At 51.1% G+C, this 13,087-nt stretch overlaps 1 pseudogene; it reads right to left on the reverse strand.

Annotated features, from left to right (window-relative positions):
• Positions 1–11,866, reverse strand: part of LOC120849282 — a 26,714-nt pseudogene extending 14,848 nt beyond the window's left edge.
• Positions 11,867–13,087: the final 1,221 nt, after the last annotated feature.

Genomic DNA, 13,087 nt, shown 5'->3' on the forward strand with positions numbered 1-13,087 from the left:
CACAAACCTCCGATCGTGAGGAAACGGGCGCAGGGAAGCCAGCCAGATGCCAGAACGCGAAGCGGAGTCCGTCACCAGACGTCACGGTACACCTGACCCAATCAAGACGTGGCGACCGCAGCGACACTTGTGTTTGCTCTGAAGACTAATAGTACGCCGTGCAGGCAATACCATTGATCTCCACGACAATCTGCTGGATCGCGTGTCTCCGCTTGGTCATTGCAGCTCAGGTGCGGCCACCGGATGGCCACCTTGGGACAAAGATTATCAGTCAACCTTTTGGAGCGTTGCGGAGGCTGGGCGGCAGTAAGCTGAAGACATGTTTTCTGCTCGTTCGTTGTCATTTACCGAAGAAGTTTGTTAAAACCCCGAACGGTGAGAATTGCGTTTGAGAACACGTGGAAATTTTTACAAAAGCTCAGCACCGCAAGAAAGAGGGGCAACTCGTCTAACGCAAGTCTTACCGTTCTGGCGGCATGATCAAAGCTTCCTTGGCATGCCAAAGTGCTGCATCTTTGTCTTCGCACGCTTGAATACCGATCAAGAATTAACGCCGTGTGGATTTGTTGCGTGAGTGCAAAGTGCATGAAGATGCATGTGCCTCTGGAGCAGCATTTTACTTTACTCTTACGACTGTATTTGTAACTTGCGGCACTTGCAGTCCAGAAACGGGCATGATCCAGTGGCGACAAAGGAGGGGTAGGAGGCTATGGCGACGGCGACAGATTGCACACAACCATATGGACGGGCCACGTTTGACAAACTTCAAATATTGCCGCTTCATACTTTTGCCTTCGAAAACCTACCTTCTTCCACAGCATTGCTCTATTTGTGCTGTCATGTGATCCATTTGAGTAGATTTGGAACATAGCCATGGTTAATACATAATAGCAACCACCGATTTCGTTACCTATTGATAGCAACTCGCTGGAACAGCTGGGTGATAGAGAAGACGCCTATGTACGACATACCTTCAAAGCTCTGCCATGGCATCGATTCTTGATAAGTATCCAAGCGTGAAAAGGCACAGAGATGCAGCAGTTTGGCAGGCCAAGGAAGCTTTGATCACGCCGCAAGACCGGCGAGACTCGACGTTCGACAAGTTGTGCCCTTTTCTTGCGGTGCCGCGCTGTTGCAAAAAAATTTCATGCGTTTTCAAAGGAAATTTTCATTTTTTACACATTGCGAGCGTTTGGCGCTCCTTTCACTAAACAGAGGGGAGCGCCGCCGGAGACTGACACTCGAGCGTGCTCTTCATGCTCCGAGCATTTCTTGGAGCACAAGTGACTTCTTTGCGCTCTGTGATGTCACGTCCACAAACAAGATGGCTGTGCTATTGTTGAGACTGTTGAAACAAAAGGCGTAGCCGGACAGCTGCTCCTTTTCAGTCCATTAGTGGTTAATCCAGCAGGTAAAAACAATTTGATTTGAAAGCCAAGACAGCAATCAGCATTCCGGAAAAGGTTTGTTCATCTGCCTTGCCTGAGAACAAAGTGATCTATCGAACGAGCGTGCTGATAGCTCGGCGACAGAAAAGTTGCCGAGAAGACAGTGGGACGGCTGCCCTTTTTAAACTGCTTAGTTCAGCTGCAGCGAATAAAGATACTTAGATTGGAAAGCCGAAGCATCAGTTAGCATTGCGGGAAAGATTTGTTCGTGCATCTCGCCTGAAAACGAATTCATCTATTGAACGGAAGGTTACCGACAGCACAGCGACAGAAAAGTTGTTGAGATGAGAAGACAGTCGGAGCGCTGCTTTTTCTAGGATGCTTTGCCCAGAGAATCAAGATACTTCGAATGGAAAGCCGAAACATCATGTTCATGTCTCGCCTGAAACGAATTGACGTGCTATCTATTGAACGACAGTGTTCCGGTATCGGCATAGCGCATCAACAGCTTCCATCGCATTCCGTCTCGCTGCAATACGGAACCACGAAATATCTAGCAAGTGTGAGGGTTTCGTGCGTCGACAAACGGGTTCAAGAATGTTGTCTTTAATTCAAATATAAACAGCTTGCACGGTCAATAAATAGATCAGCCAAGGTGCCTTTCCCCGCACATGCTCGAAGCGAGTCTCCAAACCTCTCAGAAATACTTAAACGTTCGTAGAAACTTCATAACGTCGCCGTCTCTTTTACTTTGTACCCTGCCGCTCTACACTGGCTTTAATTAATTTACCACCGAAATAATTTTGGCTTCTCCCACCCGTATCCACGGGATGCCAGGTTCGTCATAACCGTGCGGTGGGAAGGAGCTTGTGCGGCTCGTCAATAGATTCAATGTGTCGCGCTCCTGTACGCCATGCGCCGTTTAGTTGCTGTGCCTGGAGTATGAAACTCGGAGTGTCAGAGTAGGAGTAAAGGAGTGTGGACTTAAAGGGGAGCTGCAATCATACTTAAGCGTCTACCTCTTTTGCGGTTTCCACGTCTCTTTGGGTTCGGGCAAGCCAGCGGGCACGGAGAGAATAACTAAATATCAGTGAGTCATATTTTAACCGGACGACGCGGAAACCTTTTCCACCTATGAGGGCGACCCGCGTTGCCGAAAGCGCGGAATATGTGACGTCTTTGGCCCTGGCCTTACTACTGGTCAGAGCCGCTAAAAGCTTTTTTTTTAGTCGATACAAAATATAAGTGTCGCGAACCGTTTCAATTATCTATAAAAGTAGTTTTTGTTCAGTATTTTAGATCAGAAAAGAAACAAATGCAGTTTATAAAGTACGGAAACAAGAAAAGACCCGTCGACAAACCCACCACCAAGCGGTGAAAAAAACGGCGCATACAGTACTAGAAAGGCGTAGTGGGATGAGGCTCCGACGAACAATGGGCTTAGAAAGGTCCCGGATGTACGCGGTGGCGCTGCGGTCGTATACCGGATCGAGGATCCGACCGGTTCCGAGCGTTCCCAAGGCTTTCGGCGCGGGCTTGGCTGGCGATTTGACCCTTTGGCGGTATGGCAGCGCGAAGTGGCTCCCGTTCTAAACTGATCTTTACCCCGTGTTTGCCGTCGTTTGTGGCCAATGAAGTGTTATGCCGAATTAGTCTTTAATCGCGCGGCAAATGCAATGTGAGCTGCCCTGGCCGCCCGCTTCATACAGCCTAGTCAACACGTGCTTTATTGGCACCCTCTCGAGCCGTCGACACTGAGTGCGGCAGCCGTGAGCGCTCGATGAGCTCACTACTTCACGGCCACTCAAGCCAGGACCTACGACGTCATGAAGGATGTTATTTTTTGCTTGTTTTTGTAAGTCTAATTTGTCTATAACTTTTAAAATAAAGCGAAATTTGAGAAAAGAAAAGTTTCTTTAAATTACTACGTTCAGTGCGCTCAGGTTCGGTCCAAATTAAAAACCAGTCAAAAAGTTATTGCATGGCCACTTTAACGCTCCCAATGACGACAAACGAGCAAAAAACATGTCTTCAGCACGCTGCCGGCCAGCCTCTGCAACGCTCCAAAAGGTTAATTTTCCGTGTCCCAAGATGGTCGTCCGGCAGCCGCAATCACGGAGCGGGGAAGCGCAATTTAGCAATTGTCGTAGACATCAGTAAAAAATAATGGAATGCATACCCTCCTAGCATCCATCAGGTAGGGATAAGCATTCTGTGCAGTCGATATGCCCACCAATATCAACGCATGTAGCCATTTGCAGGCAGTCACATCCATTCGAAGATCAATCTGGCCTTCGTCAGGCACCAGCTTTCGCTCTCAGCACACAGCCACTGTTGGTGGGAGAGGCTGCTCGCATCTTCACCCTCCAGAGGCGGGGCAGCCCCGGTCTGTAAATGTAGAATATGAATATGGCAGGTATTATTTGATAACACTTTATGTTTTGGCCGTGTAAAGAAAATCTGCATTCCATTTTCTAACATACCTGTTATGGAATAACAAGGTCAGGTGGAACGGCTCGAGTTCGCTGACTGAAAGACAGAGGGCTTAGCCTGAACCAATATCCTAGCAGCCTTCGATATTGGTGTGGGGGGAGAGAAGGCTGAACCTCTAAAGATGTCTTCAAATGATTCTCTAATTGCTTAACTCCAAAGTTTCAGGCTGCTGCACTTCAATATTCTGAACTTTTTCCAACATATATTTGCGCTGCCGCTAACCATGTTCCATTTGCCAATTTTTTACACGCCCCTTCTCCTCCAATCACAACAGCACGAGAGTCCGCCGTGAACAGACTTGGCATCATCGTGTGTCATATATCCCCGATGATTGCCTTCCCCACTAAGATGCATTAAAGCCAAGGCTCGAGCACAAGCTCATAGCATCGCTAGATGGTCGCACTGCACGAACCCTCGTGCAGCTTGAGTATCTACTAGTACTGGTAAAAGCGAGCGAGTTGAAAATGAATACTTAAAATCGAAAAAATAAAGCGCGAGGGACAAGCACAGGACAACCACGTAAAGCCTGGTTCAAACAGTTGCGTTTGACCGCGTTGCGGCTGCGAGAAACCAGGACATCCCTGCTGCTTATATCGCGTGCCAAGATGATTCTTTGAATTAAAATCCGCGCTTCATACGAAGCACAGATGTGCCGGTGACTCGTTTTCGGTTCTAAACGCAACGCAGACAAACACACTCAAACGCAAGTGTCGGAACCGACCTTTACGGTACAGGCTCACAGTAAAGCTGTGAGCCCGAACCGTCTCGCACGTCTAGCCTTCGCTTTAGTACAACTCAGGATGAGACGGAATGTATCATATTAGAACCGATGTGGTCTCACCATTCTGAGCAGAAGTGCGTGAGTAACCGATGCTATTTCGTGGTCGCTTGCACGTAAACAACCAAGGAGCTTGTACACAACGCCGGCATTCATCTGGCTTGAAAACAACTTGAGCGTTGGCTTGGCTTGGATGTCAGCTGCCCATTGTGCTTACTTGAACTTCACGAAATCCTCTAAATTGAGCAGGCTGCTTCTTGACTTCTGCTGTCGGCGCGTATGTCTGCAATTCGGCGGTTTCCGAGTTCGACGACTCGGAAATCATGGGTGTACCACCGCAACACCCCCTTAACATGATTTCGGTAGCCGTAGGGTGTAAAAAGGATGTACGAAGGGTGTAGGCCTTTCTGTACACCCTTGGATATTCAAAAATCATGTAAAAATGGTGTAGGAAGGGTGTGAGCCCGGAAAAACACCCTTTTAACACGAACATGGGTGTTGAAATTTTTAGTGTGTACCAAAAGTGTTGAGAAAGGTTTGAAGGTCAGTTTTCACGTGCTCGGTTCGCCCGAGAATCTGGATATGTGCTGTGAAAAGGGAAAAGCAGACGCCGTCGGACAACGATTGCTTGGGCGGTAGGCACTTTGGGTTGAATTTGCGGATGCTTGTGGTCATCAGATTTATTTGCTTTGTTCCAACATGAACGCCAGAAAACCGTCAAGTTGTGCGGACCATGTTCAGTGCGTCTTCAAGTTCAAACGGCTGCCTGATCGTTCGAACTGTCGTCTGCTCTTTCAAACGTTTCAAGCGTCGGTGTGAGTTCCCCTGCCCTTTTTCGCGTTCGAATTGTTGCCCTGGCAATCTCCGACTACTTGAGCGGAATCAGCGAAATTAGCGAGGCTCGTTACACCGCAAAACTTCGCGTAGTGGTGGTCCGCACAACTTGACGGTTCTCCGGCGTTATGTTGGAACAAAACAAATAAAGCTGATGACTACGAGTATCCGTGATTTCAACCCAAAGCGCTTCCCGTTCAAGCAATCATGGTCCGACGGCGTCTGGTTTTCCCTTTTCACGACACATATCCATGTTCTCGGACGAACCGAGCACGTGAAAACAAACCTTCAAACCCCTCTCGACTTTTTTGGTACATCCTCAGTTGCGGCATTTTGACTAGAAGGCAGGCTTTGTGTGGTTCCTTTCAATGCAGGAATACACGTCTCGCATGGGGTCTTCCGCCCACAGCCCATACCGGAAGTGCGCCCGACGCGCCACCACCACGCCGAGACATAACAGAGTTGCGTTTGTGTACATATAGGCTGTTTCACATGATATACCTTCTGCCCAAACCCACGGTAGAATTCTTAGTTTGTGGGCCTTAGCCCTTTGCTTTCCTGCGGGCGGAAACAATGTTTTCCAACTTGCGCAATTTTTTTTTTTTTTTTGCGTTGTGATTGGCTGCGCCAGTCAAAGAAGTCGGCAATGCAAAGGAGCGTCGGCTGGTACTCAATTTTCATACATATTGATATTTATTCGGAGCTTAGAGGATCTGTTACTTGAGGAATTGGCTCACTAGTGGCCAAGATGGCCCCAGTCGGTGCTGCGGGGCCACCTTGATGGACAGAAAAGCGTAGTGAACAAAGGTATGTGAGGCCTAAGAGCGTCTTCGATGGTGCTTCTTGAGCTCTGCCGTCGGTAGAGATGCTGATTAGGTTTTGTGGGATTCACCAACACCGCAAAACTTCGCTCATAAACAAGCGCCTCCACGTAACGAATAGGGCAAATGGTGGATGCAGCCCGCGGCTTCCCCCCCCCCCCCCCCCCCCTGCACTCCGAAGTGCAATCGAAGGAAGTGAAATTTTGTTTTTTGACACCACCTTATATCAAACAATGCGAGACGCTGTTGATGATTCACTTTTTCGTTGCGGGCCAAGGACCTGCACGTTCAGTATTAGTAAACATGTTTCGTTACTCATAACAATGTTATCTCCATGCTCATGCATAAGATATGGCTAATTTGTACCAATGAAAACAAAAATACGTACTTGGCTAAGGCACGCTGTTCTGGCTTGGTTCTGACCAACAGGTTCTTCTCGAGCCACTGGCGCATCCAGCGATGACTCATATGTTGGTGCTTCGAAGTCGTCATCCCATGTAGTGACCACTGGCAAGCTACTGCTCTTCGACACTGTGCTGCTGCTGCTGCTACAGTGGTCACCGCTCTGTGAAACCAATCGGTCAATATTTATTGTCTTTGATTTGTTCATAACACACCCTATAGCCTAGTTTAAGTGTAAGGGCCACGCGAAAGTTATAAAATAATGAATGAATAAACATTATCGTAGGGATGGGTTCCAGCACCCCCAGGTGAAGCCCAAAGTCCGGGGCCTCAAAAATGGCGGCCACCAATTTGGCACGGTCCACCTGCTATTGCTGGCCAGTGGCCGCGTCATCGGTCTGCCGCTCCTCCCAGGAGGTGGGGGAGGGGTTGGGAAGAGGCGAGACAGAGGGAATGTCCTGGCATTACCAGACCATGTGGAGAAGTGTGGGAAAAGAGTTGATGTCATAGAACGCCCTGTCTGCGAGTAAGAGAAGGCTGAGGAGAATAATGTTGTTCAGTTGGTCGGATGGTGGCAACCCCATATCTTCCCCATATTCCCGGTGTGAGAGTTCTCGGGCGAGTACACAAGCACACTCATTACCAGGGACGGCTGTGTGTTCAGGGACGGCTGCGTGCCCAAACACACAGCCCAGGCACCCAGACTAACGGGAAAGTGTGGGAGGTGGAGTATAGGAAGGAGTCGAGTAGGGACACTTCCTTCTCACCACAAGGTGGTGAGAAGGAAGTGCCGGCAGGCCGTCTGGGAGTCAGCCAGAATGTTAGTGGGGAGGAAGAGTAGAGAGTGGAGGTGGAAAGAATTGCCCTGTGCTAAAATGACGATGTGCAACAAGTGTCAACATAAATACCAATTGGATGCCTATATTAGAGTATCTTGGTCGCCAAACAAACGAACAGTTTTCTAGTCTAACTTGCAATAATGATCGGATATATTGTTCAGATTACTGGTTTTCAAAACAACTTGTTTGCTCTTAAATGTACTTTCTACTGGTAACAGCATAGATTATTGAAATATTGCCGCGCCCAGGGCTGAGAAAGCAACGCTCGGTCACGGACCTCCAGAAAGTTCTCGTTTATTCATGTACCGCATGTAACTTCTATCATTTATTCCTGCTTTTGTTTTCTAGAAAGTGCGTGTTCATTCTCGCCCGATCACGCGACGCTCGAGCTGCTTTCGCCGAATCTTCGAGATAGCGACGCACTCTAGAAAAGAGGCCGCCCGCGACCTTGTCGAGTCAGTTTCGCACCAGCGTTCGACTCTGCTGCTACGCCGACTTCGACGCCCGCGACGCTCTATTATTATCTTTTGTACTCGTTTATTTTGGCACAAGTTCGCCACATTAAACGTTTATTTATTTCTGTTTATTTCCTGTTTTTTTTGGTCACCACCCGTGACATTTTGGTGGAGGTGCGGGGTACCGCATGCCCCTGCCGCGTACCCCTCCGAGGGCCCGCAGTGCAAGTCCGACGCCTAGCCCACGAAGAACCGACGAAAGCACTTCCGAGATCCGGTTCAGTCGTCCCACCCAAGGTCTACACCCGGAATTCGGACCTCTACCGCCCAAGACTAAGCAGCCAACGAGGCCAAATATGGACAGCCAGTCGTCCCAGAACCCGTCCACCGCCAGCGTCGTATACCTGCCCGTCGCCCCACGCAACTCGACGCCGTTCCATGGTGAGGCCCATGAGGATGTGGAGGATTGGCTACAGCATTACGAACGAGTGGCTCGCCATAACCAGTGGACACCAGAGCAGTGCCTTCAGAACGTCTACTTCGCTCTGGAAGGCACGGCGCGCACCTGGTTCGAGAACCACGAAGCGTCGATTTCTACGTGGGAAGAGTTCCAGGCCGAGCTGCGACGCACCTTTGCCAACCAGCAGCGACGACAGCGTGCCGAAGAACTCCTCCAAGCAAGACACCAAGGGCCAAACGAGAGCGTCACAAGCTTCGTCGAAGACGTTCTCCGCCTCATGAACCGCGCCGACCCAAACGCTCCCGAAGAGAAAACGTTGCGGGTCCTAATGCGCGGCGTCAAAGAAAATATCTTCGGGGGCCTCGTGCGGAGCCCGCCTACGACTGTCCAGGGTTTCATTACTGAGGCCACCAACATCGAACGTGCCCTTCACGCACGGGCCTCACACTACCAGAGACTTCCCGGCTTCGCTGCCCTCTCGCCGTCCAGCTGCAGCATCCCGGACATCCGCGACATCATCCGGGACGTCGTCCGGGAAGAACTCAGGAAGCTGCTGCCTGCTGCCAACCAGCCGGCTTCGCTGTCGATAGCCGAAGTGGTGCGCGAAGAAGTTCAGCGCGCAATTCAACCGGAGACTCCTGCCAGCGTGGCCGCAGCCGATGAGCCGGCGCTGACCTACGCCGCAGTGGCCCGAGGACCGTCGCCAACTGCTCAACACTACCCGGTGGCGCCACGACGAGACCCATCAACGCAGGCGTACCCCCGACGCAACGACGAAGTACGTCAGTACGACCGCCGAGAACAGCAGGCGCCAAGGAAAACCGACGTGTGGAGGACAGCGGATCGACGACCCATCTGCTACCACTGCGGGGAGGCCGACCATATCTACCGTCGTTGTCCCTACCGGCAAATGGGCCTGCGTGGGTTCCACCCGAACGACCCACGCCCGAGGAACGGCGAACGCCCTCGCGACATCGAGGAGTACCTCCGACGTTCGCCCTCCCCAGTGTCGTCTCTCCGCCGTATTCCCACAAAAAGTCCATGCCGAGAATGACGTCTCTGGAACAGTCTTGTAGAATGACGAATTTCACAGGACACGTCTCGCCGTGAATTTCGACGCGAGCGGTGCACCTTCCGACAGGCGTGATGAGGTGTCCTCCGGCGGTTCGTATCTGCGGTCCATCCCACGGCGTCGTGACTTTTCGAAGGTGGCGAGAGAGCCTCCCACTCAATACTGAGTAGTCTGCCCCGGTGTCAACGAGTGCCGATGCGTTTTGGCCATCAATAACAACGTTTAGGTTGTTGGACACCGTTGCAGGCGCGTCGGTGCAATGCGGGGCGTCGAGAGAGTGGGAGCGCTCCGGCGTTCTTGGAGGCTGTTTGCTTCCGTCGTTTTCGGCAACGTCACCTCCAGCGTTGCCGCACTCAGTTTTCCCGACGACGCAGGGGAGACAGGCTCTCTCGGCGAGATCGTGGCGCTGGGGAGGCTGAACGTCGTGGCGATGGGGAGCGGGCTTCAGTCAACGACGGGAGCGATGACGCCCAGGTGGTTGCTCAACGGGCAGAAGAGGTCCGCCAGCTAGTCAGACTACGAATTCAAGACCAGCAACATGTCGACGCTCGCCGGTATAATCTTCGTCGCCGCGACGTCCACTTCCAGCCCGGAGACAGAGTTTGGGTGTGGACGCCGATTCGTCGTCGCGGTCTCAGCGAAAAACTCCTGAAGCGCTACTTTGGGCCCTACAAGATCATCCGACGCCTCGGCGATCCGAACTACGAAGTTCTACCCGACGGAACGCGCCCATCTGCAAGACGTCAGCCGCGACCCGAGGTGGTGCATGTCGTCCGGCTGAAGCCGTATTACGAACGATAGGACTCTCCACTCTCGTCGACGAGTGAACTGTGGACTGTGAACTCCGGCTAGCAATTCTGCTGTCCTTTTGTTTTTTTTGTTTTCCGTTTTTGTGCTGCATCGGGACGATGCACTTTTAAAGGGGGGGATAATGCCGCGCCCAGGGCTGAGAAAGCAACGCTCGGTCACGGACCTCCAGAAAGTTCTCGTTTATTCATGTACCACATGTAACTTCTATCATTTATTCCTGCTTTTGTTTTCTAGAAAGTGCGTGTTCATTCTCGCCCGATCACGCGACGCTCGAGCTGCTTTCGCCGAATCTTCGAGATAGCGACGCACTCTAGAAAAGAGGCCGCCCGCGACCTTGTCGAGTCAGTTTCGCACCAGCGTTCGACTCTGCTGCTACGCCGACTTCGACGCCCGCGACGCTCTATTATTATCTTTTGTACTCGTTTATTTTGGCACAAGTTCGCCACATTAAACGTTTATTTATTTCTGTTTATTTCCTGTTTTTTTTGGTCACCACCCGTGACAATATATTAATATTATAGTACACAACGGCGGTGTTCAGAGTTACGGTTCCCAATTTCAGGTTCGGTTCAGTCCTGGGTAAAGTTCGTACAGCCGTTTGAGCGTTTGCAAGAGCACGCCAGCCCGCGCGCGGACACGCGCACTCACTTCTACTGATATATAGCACAAAACGTTCGCGTGCGTTCACGTGCGACGTGCTCGTGAATGTCGCCTCAACAGGCTCGCGATCGCACGTGCTCGCCCGCACGAACAGAGACAAAAGCATCGGCCAGCGCGACGTGAGCGAGGAATATACGTACCCCGGTCCGACGACGCTTCACGCATGATTCGTCTGCTGTTTGGGGAGGCGAGGATCGAGGAACGAGGTACGACGACACGGCGTCCGGCGTCAGTCCGTCGGCTGTTACGGAAGGCGAGGATCCAGGATCGAGGATCGACGGCACGGCGTTTTGATCCAGACGCGCGTACTTGGTTGAAAACCCAGCGTCGCAGAACAAGCGCAGATCTCGCTGGTAGCATTCGGGCAAAAAGTGGTCAGAACAGATCAATGTCCTGCTGAACTCCGAGAAGCTGTGGTCGCCAAGACCACGGCTTCTCGGAGTTCCAACGGCGCACGATGTCTGTCCAAACAATGAGACGCGCACTGTCGCGAGGGAACTTGTGAAAAACAACTCCCGGGCTGGTCGACTGATAGTTCAAGCAGGCAGCAACACAACATCGTGAGCCTATGGCCCTTCTGCGAGGCATCGCAGCTAGGCTTCGGGGATGCTGCCCGCGCTCGAACCGTAACAAAACCACAAAACGCCGTCCTCCTACTGCTCCTACTGCAGCAGAGGCGAAACGAGGAAACGAGTGCGTCTGCTCCCAACTTGGCGCATGCGTTTTACGGTGATCATGTGGACAGAGCCAACACGCAACGCCGGGAGGAGCCACTTCCACTCACGACGTCTTCGTTCAATTTCGCCCGGAGAAGTAAAAACAACCAAAACATAGAACTGACATACGCATGCCTCTGACGTAGGGGACTCACTGTTGGCTGCGCCAGATCCGTGGTATTGACAGCGCTGTTGATTGCTCTTCACGTCGCGCGCTAGAGTTAGCAGATTTCGGCGACTTGGCTCGTTTGAAAGTTTGCTGGCCAGATTAATAAATATTTAGACGGAACTACATCGCGAAACTTGGCATGTGGTCTTCCTATATGATGCTGAAGAGGGCTACATAGTTTTCTCAATATCAAAAATGAAGCGGAGTTGCCCTTTAAAGGGCAACTCCGGTCCATACTTTCGATTTAGGGATTATGGCTGTTTTTAGTGCAGTTAGCGCCTCTGAATTGCAAGGTGTAATTTTTTTCTCGTTATTGTGCGTAGTTTTAAAAATATCGACGTCTCAAAGTTTTGTTTGGGGCGCGGCCGACAAAACCGAAACTAGCCGCTCGAGTTTTCGGCAACACTGGAAATCAGCCGCTATGTGAACGTGACGTCAAGATCGTTCTCGTTCAACGAGTACGCAGTCCAAGCGGCACCTACCTCTGTTGCGCTAGCCGTCTAAAGATAGAAGGTAAGTTGATTTTGTTTTAATTCTGTATACGTGGTAGTTATCGAGCATATGTAGCTAGAGTTAGTGCGTATATTCAAAAGCTAGCGACTGGAAAACCCGTCAACTCGTTCCGTGCCGTACACGGCGGCCGCCGCTGCGCGTGCGCTATGCCGTGCCGTACTCGTTGCTTGTATACCCAAAAGCTAGCGACTGGAATACGAGTGAACTCGTTCGGTGCCGTACTCGGCAGCTGTCGGCGTGCGTGCGGTCTCCCGCACTTGTCGCTAGGCTTAAATTGTCATCGGGGCTCCGTGGATGGACCGGCGCTGCTCTACGCCGCGCTGCCAGGGACGTACAGTACTGGGGGCCCTCTCGCTTTCGCGCTGCGGGTCAGTCCAAGACACAAAGGTTTGAGGCTCTCCGGCGCGGGCCGCGACGCCCGAACAGACGTGTGCTAAGCTGTAGACGTCTGTTTTTTCGTTATTTTTTCCTCAGGCGCGTAAAAGCCGAATTTGTAAGCTACGACACCAATTCATCACATAAGTTCGTCCAGGTAGTAAATCTTTGTACAAATAAAAAAAAAAAAAAAAACAACTTGCCGCACTAAAAAAGAAAAGTTCTTTGGGCAGTCATTTTCTTCTTAAGGCTAGCAAAAGTTTTTGCGGGTGATAAAGAAAAACAGAGAACGTTAGCAAGGT

The sequence above is a fragment of the Ixodes scapularis genome, unplaced genomic scaffold (genome assembly GCF_016920785.2).
Source record: "Ixodes scapularis isolate PalLabHiFi unplaced genomic scaffold, ASM1692078v2 PGA_scaffold1__304_contigs__length_218370807, whole genome shotgun sequence".
In the NCBI taxonomy this organism is placed as follows: Eukaryota; Metazoa; Arthropoda; class Arachnida; order Ixodida; family Ixodidae; genus Ixodes; species Ixodes scapularis.